At 42.3% G+C, this 14,394-nt stretch overlaps 1 protein-coding gene across 1 annotated transcript in view; it reads right to left on the minus strand.

The window, feature by feature from the left end:
* Positions 1 to 1,429: 1,429 nt before the first annotated feature.
* Positions 1,430 to 14,394, minus strand: part of ZNF410 (zinc finger protein 410) — a 225,783-nt gene continuing 212,818 nt past the window's right edge. The window contains exon 10 of the mRNA XM_030214204.1: positions 1,430 to 2,543. The gene's annotated coding sequence lies outside the window, so the exon portion shown is untranslated. The remainder of the gene's footprint in view (positions 2,544 to 14,394) is intronic.

Here is a 14,394-nt window from a genome sequence, read left to right on the forward strand (position 1 = left end):
CTGTTCACGCAAGTAAGCCCTCAAATGACACAAGTTGAAACAGTTTTTTAATCTAATCTGATATGATGACATCTATTCCACTCAACCCAAATGTGGCTCAAGGCGGATCATAAAAATGTAGAAGATTGGGCCATCCTCCCAATTTATAACAATATAATCATATACAGCAACTCACTAAAAACTAACCACCTGATATTCAGTTGGTGGTGGTCAGCATTTTTTTTTTAAAAGTAGATCGTCGTTGGCTAATTTATTCCCCGATATTCAGTGCTGGGCCATGTCTGAGCACCGGAACTGAATATCGAGGATAATTTTGGGCAGCCTGCCCACCCAGAGCTTTTGTTTTGTTTAAAAAACAAAACAAAACAAGAACCCTGAAGTCCATCTTACCTCCCCCCCTCCAATGAACTCTCTTTCCTCCCTCCAGCCTGCATCAAGCCCCCCCCCCCCCCCCCCCAAACAAGACCCTCTGCACCCCCCAACCTGTAAGCGCCTGGGTTGCCTGCATCCCTGGTGGTCCAGGTGGAGTCGTTGAGAGCAGGAGTGCAGTCATTCGCTCCAGCCCCTTGCAGCGCATCTATAAAATGGCTGCCGTGACCTCTTGCAGCAGTTCACAGTACTACACAAAGTACTGCAAGCTGTTACGAGAGGTCATGGCAGCCATTTTACAGAGGTCCCACAAGGGGCAGAAGCGAGGGGGCTACCTCCTGCCCCCAATGACCCCGATGGACCACCAGGGATATAGGCTTACCTTCATGTTTGGGGGGGGGAGGTTATGGGGGGTCTTGATGCAGGCTGGGAGAGGGGGAGAGAAAGAGGGGGCTCGGGAGCTTTTTAAAAATTTTTTAAAGAAAAAATAAGAAAAAGGTGCCGGCCCAATATTCAGAGCTGGCACCTGCATAACCTGAGGCTCCTCCCCAGTGCCACCCCTGAGCTGCCCACTTTTTTGGCGCTCTTAGGGGATTTTTAGTGGCACTGTCCAGTTAAGGGCCGCTGAATAACCCCAGTTAGGCAGTGGGAAGTTATTTAAGTGGGCATGAAAGTCCTGTAACTTTCCCTCTAACCTATCTGCTGGACAAATAAATAGGCTTTCACACACCTTCTAAATGTGTGGTAGCTTTTAATCTCTCTTAAACTGCATGATAATTTGTTCTATAAATCAGGGCCACCACCTACGATTGATCTCTTCCTAGTAGCAGATTTTCGACATAATTTCTTGAGCGTAGCAGTCTAGCAGCAGAATAAAGAGAGATTTTATCTCAAAGATATGCAGGGGCTAAAACCATACAAAATTTGAAAAATAAACCAACAACTTAAAATGAAAGAATAGACTGAACAACAATTATAGGAAATGTTTAGTTGCAGTTACTGAAAGGATGATTCACACACTGTCACCAAGGCATACTTATTGCTGAACAAACAAAATATATCTTTTCTGACTGATTTATTAATTCAAAAGAGTTTCCTCTCTCTCATATCGGAACTTAGATTTAATCAAGTTTTGAGTATAAATTGTGCTTCAGTACTGACCATCCTAGGGTGTTCACACATACCATAGATTAAACAAACGAGAGAACAATTTGGACCATAACTGTAGTAAATCCAGGTTAGTGACGAACTCTGCTAGTAAATGGTGACAGAGTTGATGGAAGTTCAGCCAACATGAGTGAGAGACTCAGAAATGGTGGTGTTCCAGGTCACACAGGTTGACAAACTTTAAGAAAACTGCTTTAAATGGCAAAGTGTGGCAGATCCAGGAGGACTGGTCCTTTAAACATGATAGGATGCTAGACACGGGATGTTATGCAGAACAATTATCTAAGTCAAACAATATGGAATTCTTCCTAGTCAAATGACTGCTGAGAAACCATCAGTACTCTTAGGAACCTGTTTACTAAAGCATGGCAAGCCTTTGGCAGCTTGACCCTACAGAAGAATCACAAGACTACAGTTAAGAGTCAGAGCAGCCATTTTGAACCAGGAGGGCAATAGGGCAGGAGCATCCAAAGAAACCTCCAGTAAGTGCTGGGGTAAGGCGGGAGGGGGTTAGGGGAGGATCGAGTACATTTTCAGGGGGGGGGGGGAACTGGGGGAAGGTTGAGTGCCTCTTCAGGTAGAGGGGGGGCCTGGGCTTTGATCAGAATGTTGGTTAACTCATTAGGAAGTGGGGAGGGGTTCCCCTGCAGTAAACTGCCTGTCAGTAGCACAGGTGTACTTAACTGCTCAGCCACACATGGTACCTCACACTACGCTAACTGCAAGCACTGTATATGCCTTTAACTGGGCCACTCTTGACCCCTTTCCCTTCAACTGATGAAGACAACAGTTTATACCTTGGTAACTGCTATAGATCGCTAATTTGTGAACCAACTGCTTGATGTATTTTAGCAAACAGGTCCCTTCATATGGAAGCACCAGTTGCAAGGAAGAGTGAGCTCTCCTAGGATTTCACCAATCCAGATCCAGTTCCAGCTCAACATTTCCATAAGGTGTCTGTCCTGTCACATCCACTCAGTCTTGTCAGCTTCTTACTCCACCAGCACCTGTAAAACACACCTTAACATTAATTACCAAGAAAGGTTTCACTATAAATATACGTAGATGGGTCACTGGTGGCTGGAATGTAACAGTAATGATGTACATGCACTTCTGCATCATCATGAGCTTTGGAAAGAGAAACTTAAGTCTGTATGTTCCTCCAACACATATACCAGAAAGAGGAAAACCAGAGGCTGCCATAACTGCCTGGTAGGCAAACTCTTCCTGGAGATGAAGGCATAGCGCTGGGAGAGGGGAGAGGCAAGGGCAAGCTGGATTTTAATATGCAATTGTCTTTCCAAAGCTCATCATGATGAAAAAGTGAATTGATAGCATAACTGTACCTTTGAACATTACAGACAAAATGAGGCTGACATGCGAGAAATAACTGACAGAGAAGCAAGTCTTTGCTGCCCTGCTAAGAAAGGCTTCCTGAGAAGCAGCTGTTAACACACTTTAGGGCAGTTTCTCCATAGAGGAGAAGAAGCTAAAAGGAATAGGGCAGTTACAATAGCTTCCAGGGCAATCTCCTGCCAGCTACATGATGACACTCAGCACCCCCCTCCCCATATCTGGAAATAAAATACTGGTTGACATTTTAATTAATAAATGGGAGGATTTAACCTAGTAATAATTAAAAAAAAACAGTGGTCAGTAACCCCTCATTCTATAACTTGTCACCTAATGTGCATGTATGATACAGAATAATAGCACGCATGTCACAGGCACCAATAACTAGCAGTTACGTGCAACTTACAGACTATCAGCTGCGCATTGCATGTTGCACGTATGACACAGAATAACAGCACGCAGATCACAGACCCCCCCTATAACTGTCAGATATATGTTTATGTTGCACCTGGAAAATGGACCAAAATCCAAGATAATTTTAATAATTTTATTTCTAACTATAATTTACTGGTGGGTGATATAAATTTACATTTACACATAGTGGATATATTATCTAAGGTCTCAGATTTCCTTTCCTAACTTAAAGCTTTAAATTATAAAGTATTTAAATTCACCTCTACACATATAAAGGGCCATCAGTTAGATTTAATTGCTTCATCTAGCCATGATGTTGGAAACAATATACATTTTTCAGAAGGCCATTGGATGAAAATTCCATTGTCAGATCATTTTATCAGTTTTCTCCAGGGGAGATCCGGGAAATTATAGACCGGTGAGTCTGACATCGGTGCCGGGGAAAATGGTAGAGACTATTATCAAAAACAAAATTACAGAGCACATTCAAGGACATGGATTACTGAGACCAAGTCAGCACGGCTTTTGTGTGGGGAAATCTTGCCTGACCAATTTACTTCAATTCTTTGAAGGAGTAAACAAACATGTGGACAAAGGGGAGCCAGTTGATATCGTGTATCTGGATTTTCAAAAGGCGTTTGACAAGGTACTTCATGAAAGGCTACAGAGGAAATTGGAGGGTCATGGGATAGGAGGAAATGTCCTATTGTGGATTAAAAACTGGTTGAAGGATAGGAAACAGAGAGTGGGGTTAAATGGGCAGTATTCACAATGGAGAAGGGTAGTTAGTGGGGTCTGTGCTAGGACCACTGCTTTTTAACATATTTATAAATGATTTAGAGATGGGAGTAACTATCGAGGTAATTAAATTTGCTGATGACAGAAAGTTATTCAAAGTCGTTAACTGCGACAGGATTGTGAAAAATTACAGAAGGACCTTACGAGACTGGGAGACTGGGCGGCTAAATGGCAGATGACGTTTAATGTGAGCAAGTGCAAGGTGATGCATGTGGGAAAAAAGAACCTGAATTATAGCTACGTCATGCAAGGTTCCATGTTAGGAGTTACGGACCAAGAAAGGGATCTGGGTGTCGTCATCGATAATACACTGAAACCTTCTGCTCAGTGTGCTGCTGCGGCAAGGAAATCGAATAGAATGTTGGGTATCATTAGGAAAGGTATGGAAAACAGGTGTGAGGATGTTATAATGCCGTTGTATCGCTCCATGGTGCGACCGCACCTTGAGTATTGTGTTCAATTCTGGTCGCCACATCTCAAGAAAGATATAGTAGAATTGGAAAAGGTGCAGTGAAGAGCAACTAAAATGATAGCGGGGATGGGACGACTTCCCTATGAAGAAAGACAGAGCTTTTCAGCTTGGAGAAGAGACGGCTGAGGGGAGACATGATAGAGGTATATAAAATATTGAGTGGAGTGGAACAGGTGGATGTGAAGCGTCTGTTCACGCTTTCCAAAAATACTAGGACTAGGGGGCATGCGATGAAACTACAGTGTAGTAAATTTAAAACAAATCGGAGAAAATGTTTCTTCACCCAACGCGTAATTAAACTCTGGAATTTGTTGCCAGAGAATGTGGTGAAGGCGGTTAGCTTGGCAGAGTTTAAAAAGGGGTTAGACGGTTTCCTAAAGGACAAGTCCATAAACAGCTACTAAATGGACTTGGGAGAAATCCACGATTCCAGGAATAACATGTATAGAATGTTTGTACGTTTGGGAAGCTTGCCAGGTGCCCTTGGCCTGGATTGGCCGCTGTCGTGGACAAGATGCTGGGCTTGATGGACCTTTGGTCTTTTCCCAGTGTGGCATTACTTATGTATAAGGAAAAGAGAGTGAATAATGTATCTTTTGTCTCTAGAGGAACCATAGACTGTACTGCGTTTTGGTCTCATTTTGATAAAAATGAGGCTATTCAGAATCTTTGAATTTTGCTAAAGACTGTTTGTGGATTAGTCAAGATATTTTACATGAGTTAACACCTTTAAGAATTAAGAAGAAATCCTGATCTTCAGATAGATGGTTTGATTCAGAATTATTGGCTTTAAAACGAAAATGCAGATCGTTGGAAAGAGGATGGCAGAAACATCCACCCTTGGCCAAGAAAGAGAAATGGAAACTTACCAATAAAGAATATAAGAGCACCTTAAAAAAAAAGAGGAAAAAGTATTATTCAAAATTTAAAAAAAAAAAAGGCACACAACTGCTTACAAAACAGTAGATAAAAAACAACAAAGCAGTGGAATCAAATGCATTTATTGGAACAATACCCGACGTGGCCACGTTTCGCCCTCAGGCTGCGTCAGGGGTACAAACTATAAAAACAAAACACAAGTATAAAAACATGTATAACCATACATATTAACAATGTCATAAGCATGATTCAACTAATAAAAGGCATTAGGAAAGGTATGGAAAACAGGTGTGAGGATGTTATAATGCCGTTGTATCGCTCCATGGTGCGACCGCACCTTGAGTATTGTGTTCAATTCTGGTCGCCACATCTCAAGAAAGATATAGTAGAATTGGAAAAGGTGCAGTGAAGAACAACTAAAATGATAGCGGGGATGGCACGACTTCCCTATGAAGAAAGACAGGGCTTTTCAGCTTGGAGAAGAGACGGCTGAGGGGAGACATGATAGAGGTATATAAAATATTGAGTGGAGTTTAACAGGTAGACGTGAATCGTTTTGTTTACTCTTTCCAAAAATACTAGGACTAGGGGGCATGCGATGAAGCTACAAAGTAGTAAATTTAAAATGAATCGGAGAAAGTTTTCTTCACTCGTGTAATTAAACTCTGGAATTCGTTGCCAAAGAATGTGGTAAAGGCGGTTAGCTTAGCAGCAGTGGATCCAAAGACCTATTAAGTGGTCTCCTGAGTATTTTATATTCACCAAGAAACCTCCAGGTCTTACCAAGTCGCAGACGTTGCTGGTCAGGCAAGCAATGGTGGCGGCAAGAGTTGTGATTGCTGGGTATTGGAAAACCAGAGAAGTTCCACCTTTGACGAGATGGCTAAATAAACTCGGGTTCCTCTGTGAAATGGAGAGGCTTCGGGCTGTGCGAGGCCACACGGAGGCAAAATGGGAGGCAATCTAGGAGCCCTTTCTGAATCATTGCACATAATGGGGGGGGGGGGGATTAGGGGAGGTAGTTTGGGTGGGGGGTGTAGAGCTTGTATGAGGGGTGTGAGTGGGGGGGGGGAGCAGGGGGGGTTTTAGTTACATAAAAACGGAAAAAGTTGGGGTCAAGCCATGAGCTTTCAATGGAACCTGAATTCTAGCTGCTGTAACTGTGACTAGAAGTACTTACATGGAGTTTGTGTAGAGGAACTCTTGTTTGATTGCTAATGCATGTAATACATTATTGAAACAGTAGTACTTTTTGTACAGGAATTTTGTACTGATTAATAAAGACTTCTTATAAATTAAAAAAAAAAGGGGTCCGGACGGCTTCCTCATAGGCCATTATTAAATTGACTTGGGGAAAATCCACTGCTTATTTCTGGGGTAAGCAGCATAAAATGTATTGAGTTTTCTGGAATCTTGCCAGGTATTTGTGACCTGGATTGGCCACTGTTGGAAACAGGATGCTGGGCTTGATGGACCTTTGGTCTGTCCCAGTGTGGCAATACTTATGTACTTAAAACAAAATTTGTGTTAATTAGTAACCCTGATGTGGATGGTCAAAGTCAGTATCAATTTTCATCTTCCATTAAGATTCTGGGGGTATGGTTGATTAATAAATCTTTAGAGATGCACCTTAATACTCTTATCAAAGATCCTTCTTTTTGCTGTGTAATTTGTGTCGAATTCGGAAATATTTTGACCAAAATCATTTTCAACTTATTGTTCAGGCTTTGATTTTGAGTTTGCTTGATTACTGTAATATTGTTTACTTGGGAACATCCACACAGATACTGAAGAAACTTCTCACTATACAGAATGTAGCATTAGGCCTGATTTTTTCTTTAAAAAAATCTGACAGTGTATATCCTGTTATTATGTGAAGCTTCACTGGCCCCTGTACAAGCCAGGATTTTATTTAAATTTTCTTGTTTTGTGTATAAAATTATATATGGCTTATCCCTACTTTATTTGTTGAACCATCTTGTTTTTGTTAACAAAACAAGAATTACCAGGATTTCAGAACTTTTCACGTTTCCTCCTCTCAAAAATATGAGAACTAGACTGATACTTTTTTCATATCAAGTAGTTTGTTTGGATAAGGCTATTAAGGATATCTTGATGTCTGAAATTTCTTATAAACGATTCCGTAAAATGATCAAAACTGACCCTATTTGTGCTAAAAAATGTTAAATAGAACACATAGTTTAGGGATACTCTGTTTTTGCTAGGTTATCTTCTGTTATTCCTGCAAACGTCTTGTCTTCTTTACTGTGTGATCCGCATTGAACTGAAAGGTATATGACGGAATATACATTTATTGTTAATGTTAACTTGCAGACTATCAGCTGCACATTGCATGGTACATGTGTGATACAGAATAATAGCATGCATGTCGCAGTCCCCTATAACTAAGTTATATGCTACTTGCAGACTGTCAGCTGTGCATTGCATGGTGCACACATGATACAGAATAATAGCACACAGGTCTGAAGTCCCAGTAACTGTCAGTTATATGTAACTTGCAGACTATCAGCTGTGCGTTGCATGGTGCACGTATGATACAGAATAGCATGCACATCACAGGCCCCAATAACTGACAGTTAAATGCAACTTATAGACTATCAGCTGTGCATTGCATGGTGCACGTATGATACAGAATAGCAGCACACATGTCACAGGCCCCAATAACTGACAGTTAAATGCGACTATCAGCTGCGCATTGCATGGTGCACGTATGATACAGGGTGCACTGAGGAGCAACAACTTTCACCAGCCATTGACCTGTTGCCTAAACTCCTTAATGCACTGCGGCTTTGTGCTAGTATTCTAGAACAGTTCAGGCACCCTGAAGCTGTTATATAACTGGTACTAAGCATTCCCTATTGTGGTGCCATGTTATAGACTTGCCTCCTATATCTTCAATTCACTGTCCTGGCACAAATGCAAAGTGTTTTTGAAAGCTATTCAAAATTAATGAAACAGAAATGAGCTATTGTTTTCTACTTTTTAACAATAGTGAAATGACAGCAAGCGAAACATAACCAGTTCCAGTGAGCCTACAGCCACATACGTAACTCTTATACTTTGATTATAACAGGTAATCTCATCTTTAACTCCTTCAGAATGCTCCAGGATTCAAGGACATCGATATCGCTTATGTCTGTTCCAACTCTAAATTCCCTGGCTCTACACATCAAAGATTTTAGGAACCTGTCTAGCTCACACCTACCAATGCTTTGGCCCAAAGATACAACTAAGAATCAGAAACTGAAATTCCAACCAACAAAGTGTTCTGAGAAGTTCCGAGAAAAGAGAACATTTCTCTGGTAAGTGAACGTTATTTTGCTATGTGCTTTGGGAACGTAAAGATTGGGGTTTAAAGGAGGAATTGTAGGTTAGTGTTAGGGAAAATAAAAATATAAAAAGCAAATTTTATCAACTAATCTCCATAGTCTTTTCCACTTAGTTTTAAAAACTTTGTACCACAGCATTAACAGATAGAATCTAACAGGCACTGCAGGATCTAATTTAGTCTTCCCACCCCTAGGACAATTCTTCAATTATAGTCAGCTATTATAATTAGGGTATTTATTTATTTATTTATTGCATTTGTATCCCACATTTTCCCACCTTTTTGCGGGTTCAGTGTGGCTTACAATACGAGTTGAATATTGGAAATACAATTGTTACAGATAGTTGTGGATAATATTATGCAGGGTTATGCGAAACAATTGGGGTGTCGTTAAGGGATGTAATAATGGAACATAGGCATTGCAACTTTGGAAGGAAACAATGGGAGCTTAGAGGCGATAGAAAGGCATGAAGTCATATGGTATATAACTTTCTGTGAGAAAAGGTATGAGTGATGTGATAATACGGGGATTGGAGTTCCGAGGTGAATGTACGATGCATTAGTGAACAGTAAGTGTGGACTTTATGTGTTTTGTTTCTTTCCATAGACTTGTTCGAAAAGATGAGTCTTCAATAATCTGCGGAAGGAAGCTTGCTCGTTGGTTGTTCTTAGGTTGCGCGGCAGTGTATTCCAAAACTGCGTGCTCATGTGAGAAAAGGTTGACGCGTGTAATGTTTTGTATTTCACGCCTTTGCTATTGGGGAAGTGGAGGTTAAGGAAGGTTCGGGATGATCTTTTGGCATTTCTGGGTGGTAAGTTTATTAACTCAGACATGTAGGATGGGGCTTCACCGTGAATGATTTTGTGGACTAATGTGCATACTTTAAAAGTGACGCGTTCCTTGAGTGGAAGCCAGTGCAGTTTTTCTCTTAATGGTTTTGCACTTTCATATTTTGGCTTTCCAAAGATGAGTCTGGCTGCAGTATTCTGGGCTGTTTAAAGTGTTTGTTCTTTGCAGCATGCGTATAGTGAGTTGCAATAATCCAAATGGCTGAGCACAAGGGATTGCACTAGGCTGCGAAAGACGGATCTTGGGAAGTACGGTCTTATCCTTTTTAGTTTCCACATGCTGTAAAACATCTTTTTTGTTGTGTTGTTAGCATGAGTTTCAAGCGTTAGGTGGCGGTCGATGGTGATTCCAAGGATTTTTAGCGTTTTGAAGGTTCAGGTTTGGAGTGTTTATGGTTGTGAATTCTTTTGTGTTGTATTGAGATGTGAGAATCAGGCATTGAGTTTTTTCTGCATTTAATTTTAGTCGAAATGCATCCGCCCATGTGTTCATGATGTGTAGGCTTTGATCAATTTCGTTGAGGATTTCGTTTATGTCCTGTTTGAAGGGGATGTATATTGTCACATCATCAGCGTAGATATATGGGTTAAGGTTATGGTTTGATAGGAGTTTTGCCAAAGGGATCATCATTAAGTTAAAAATGGTTGGTGAGAGAGGTGATCCTTGTGGTACTCCACATTCAGGTATCCATGCCTTAGATGTGGTCGAATTTGATGTGACTTGATATGAACGTTGGGTTAGGAACCCTTCGAACCAATTCAGGACATTACCTCCAATGCCAAAGTATTCGAGTATGTGTAATAGGTTTCCGTGGTCAACCATGTCAAAGGCACTTGACATGTCAAATTGAAGGAGGAGTATATTGTTGCCAGTTGCAATTGTCTGTTTGAATTTGGTCATAAGGGTGACTAATACTGTTTCTGTGCTATGATTCCACCGGAATCCTGATTGGGCGTCATATAGTATTGAGTGTTTGTTTAGATAGTTTGTGAGTTGTTTGGTTACCATTCCTTCTGTTATTTTGGTTATTAAAGGTATGGATGCTACTGGCCTGTAGTTGGTTATTTCACTTGTGCTTTTCTTTGTCTTTAGGGATTGGGGGTGAGTAAGATTTTTCCTTTTTCTTTTGGGAAAAGTCCATTTTGTAGCATGAAGTTTATGTGGCTAGTTAGGTCTGTTATGAATTGTTGAGGAGCAGATTTCATGAGGTTGTTTGGGCATGTGTCTAGTTTGCAGTTGGATTTTGCATATCTTTTGAGAGTTTCAGAGATGAGGTCTTCAGATAGTATTTCGAATTCGGTCCAAGTTCTGTCTGCAGGGTATGTTCCTTCTTCTGGGTCTAGACAGTCTAAAATTGTGGCGTACTCAATAGGGCTGGCAGGTATTTTGAGTCGTAGTTGTATAATTTTCTCCTTGAAGTATTTCGCAAGGTTGTCTGCATCTGGTACATCTTTGCAAGGAGTGCTCTTACAGAATTTTAAATACATTTCATTACCATCTAAGAAGGAAACACTAACTAAATCATACAATTTATTTATTTATTTGTAGCATTTATACCCCGCTCTTTCCCGCTCGATGGCAGGCTCAGTGCGGCTTACAATAAAAGGGAATAAGGTGTATCAGAGATAACATAAGATATAGACACATCATTTTACAGAGATACAAATTGTGTGGGGAATGAGAAGACGAAGGGATATGGGGGCAGGATGAGGTGTGGTTAATGCTAGTAGTTTGGTTTAGAGATGTGGTTTAGGTAATCAGATTAAGTTGGGTCGTCCGAATAGGCTCGTTTGAAGAGGTATGTTTTCAGCAACTTTCGGAAGGGTAGAAGTTCGTTGGTTGTTCTAATGAGTCTTGGTATGGCGTTCCAGAGTTGACTGCCTATCACGGAAAAGTTGGAAGCGTAGTAGGTTTTGTATTTAAGGCCTTTGCAACTAGGAAGATGAAGATTGAGATATGTTCGAGAGGATTTGGTCCTGTTTCTGTTTGGGAGGTCAATTAATTTGGTCATGTAGCTTGGAGATTCTCCGTTTATACTATATAAACTAAAAGACGCTTTTATATTAGGCTAATATCCTTAATACTGTAGTAAGTTTTAAATTATTGAAAAACTCAAAAACACTAAGATGGAGTCACCAGCGAAAGGGGTGCTATCCAGTCTTTTGCATTGAGTGTCACAGTTGGTGAGATGTCATATGTGTGTGCCCATTGCAAAGAGCTCCTAGCTCTCAGAGAATGTATCCGTTCTCTTGAGGCTAGAGTAGCAGACTTGGTGGAGCTGAGGAAGACAGAGACGCACATAGAGGAGACCTACAGGGATGTTGTAGAGAAGTCCCACCTCCAGTCTGGTAGCCCCTGTGCTACCTTGGAGGAGGGAGGTCTCCTAGAAGGAGAGCATCACCCTGTTGAAGTAGGAAGTACTCCTGTAGCCAGGACCTGCCCACTAGGAAATGTACTATCCTCTTGCACCGAGGATATGTCTCCAAGTGCTGCCCGGGAGGGAAAGGTTAGGACAGCTGTTGTAGTTGGTGATTTGATCATTAGGCATATAGATAGCTGGGTGGCTGGTGGACGTGAGGATCGCCTGGTGACTTGCCTGCCTGGTGCGAAGGTGGCGGACCTCACGCGTCACCTAGATAGGATTTTAGATAGTGCTGGGGAGGAGTTGGCTGTCTTGGTACATGTGAGTAGGAAAATGTGGGAGAGAGGTTCTGGAAGCCAAATTTAGGCTCTTAGGTAGAAAGCTCAAATCCAGATCCTCTAGGGTAGCATTTTCTGAAATGCTACCTGTTCCACGCGCAGGGCCCAAGAGACAGGCAGAGCTCCGGAGTCTCAATGCATGGATGAGACAATGGTGCAGAGAGGAGGGTTTTAGAATTGTTAGGAACTGGGTAAAATTCTGGGGAAGGGGGAGCCTATTCCGAAAGGATGGGCTCCACCTTAACTAGGGTGGGACCAGGCTGCTGGCATCGGCATTTAAGAAGGAGATAGAGCAGCTTTTAAACTAGTAACGGGGGGAAGGTCGACAGTCGCCCAAAAGCGCATGGTTCGGGATAAGGTATCTTTCAAAGATATCACCAAAATAGGGAAGATAGGGTATCCTGATAGTGAGGTTGCAAAAGAGACCGTAGTAGATCAAGTGTCCCTAAATAAAAATAAAAATCAGGAGGTCACGGGACGCCATGGTGCAGGGCTGACGCTGGATAGCTAGGCTCCGCGCACATTCGCCCAAAAATCAGCAAATTTGACGGTCCCGAGGAGAGAAACGGCGCTGTCTAGTGTGTTAAAGAAGCGGGAATCGCTTGCAATCGGCGAAACGGTGCAGAGGTACGGCATGGCTGCGAAAACAGTTCGCAGAGAGAAAGACAAGACTAAGCCGGCCGATGCCAAGATGGCCGACCAGCGTGAGCCCGGGGAGGTTGCTGTGGGCTCCGCATGGCTAGCAGAAATTATCGCCGAGGTAACTGCAGCGGTGGAGGCAGCATTGGACAAGAAGCTCCAGCAACTTTATGATCGTACGGAGGAGGCTCATGAACGCATCGATAGCATGAGCTTAGAGTTGGATGAAGGCCTGCAGCGCAAATCAGAGGTAGAGGGGAGGGTGGAGGCGCAGAAGGAGCTAAATAAGAAACTGGAAAAGAGAGTGCAGGATCTGGAGGTTAAACTGGATGATTTAGAGAATTGAAGCAGGCGCAATAACCTGCGCCTGATTGGACTTCCAGAGTCACTATTGGATAGGGATTTGCCCAGCTTCTTGGAAGAATGGCTGCCAAAGACTTTACAAATAGAGGATAAATTACAACAATTCTGCGTGGAGCGGGCCCATCGTGTGGGGCCTATGCGGCAGACAGGGAACAGACCAAGAGTGGTGATCTTAAAGACTCTTAACTTCAGGCATAAAAATATATATTGGAGGCGCTTCGAGGTGGACAATCACTTACCTATCAAGGGAGAAAAATCCTTTGTTTTCAAGACTATTCATATCAGGTGTAATTGAAGAGGAAATCCTTCGCGTCATTATGTACGGAGCTATATAACAAGAAGATAAAATTTGCACTCCTCTACCCTGCCAAGCTCAGACTCACCATAAATGGTATAACTCAGTTTTTTGAACGGGTGGAGGCAGCTAAAGAATATATACAACAACATGGAGGGACATCAGAGCCTAAGTGAAGTGGAGGAAGTTGCAGGATGGTACAGAGGCTCAAAAGAGGACGTTGGAGATTACAATATAGTTTTTACAGTGGAGAGCAGATTTGGAGAGTGATGACGCGAACCTTTGGACTGAGCACATAGATGGTGGACTCATGACAGATTTGGCTGATATATTCTGGGAATGTATCTAAGACAGTATTCCGGGTGTACCCAGATCGTCTCAGCGCCCTTTGGCTTCAGATGCTGACGGAGTGGCAAAGCTAAATGGATTGCATTGAGACCATTAGATCTGTAGTAGAAGTCAGAAGTCTGCAGGGTCTGGTTGTATAAGAACTACATAACACTGACCTCCGGAGGATCTACACAGGAATGGGAGTGTGAGACAGCTAAGAACTGATACTAGAGATATGACACAAAAATTTATGCATGTTGGGGATGTTGGGAAAGAGACCTGGGGGAAGGGGGGATGTGCGGTATGTTGTAGGGTGAGTGCAGGTGTTATAGCGTGACTAGTTCTGGGAACAGGAGGGCCGGGGGGGGAAGGATAGGGGAATAGGGAATAGGCAGGGCACATATGGGAGGGAGGGG

The sequence above is a fragment of the Microcaecilia unicolor genome, chromosome 9 (assembly GCF_901765095.1).
Source record: "Microcaecilia unicolor chromosome 9, aMicUni1.1, whole genome shotgun sequence".
NCBI classification, from domain to species: Eukaryota; Metazoa; Chordata; class Amphibia; order Gymnophiona; family Siphonopidae; genus Microcaecilia; species Microcaecilia unicolor.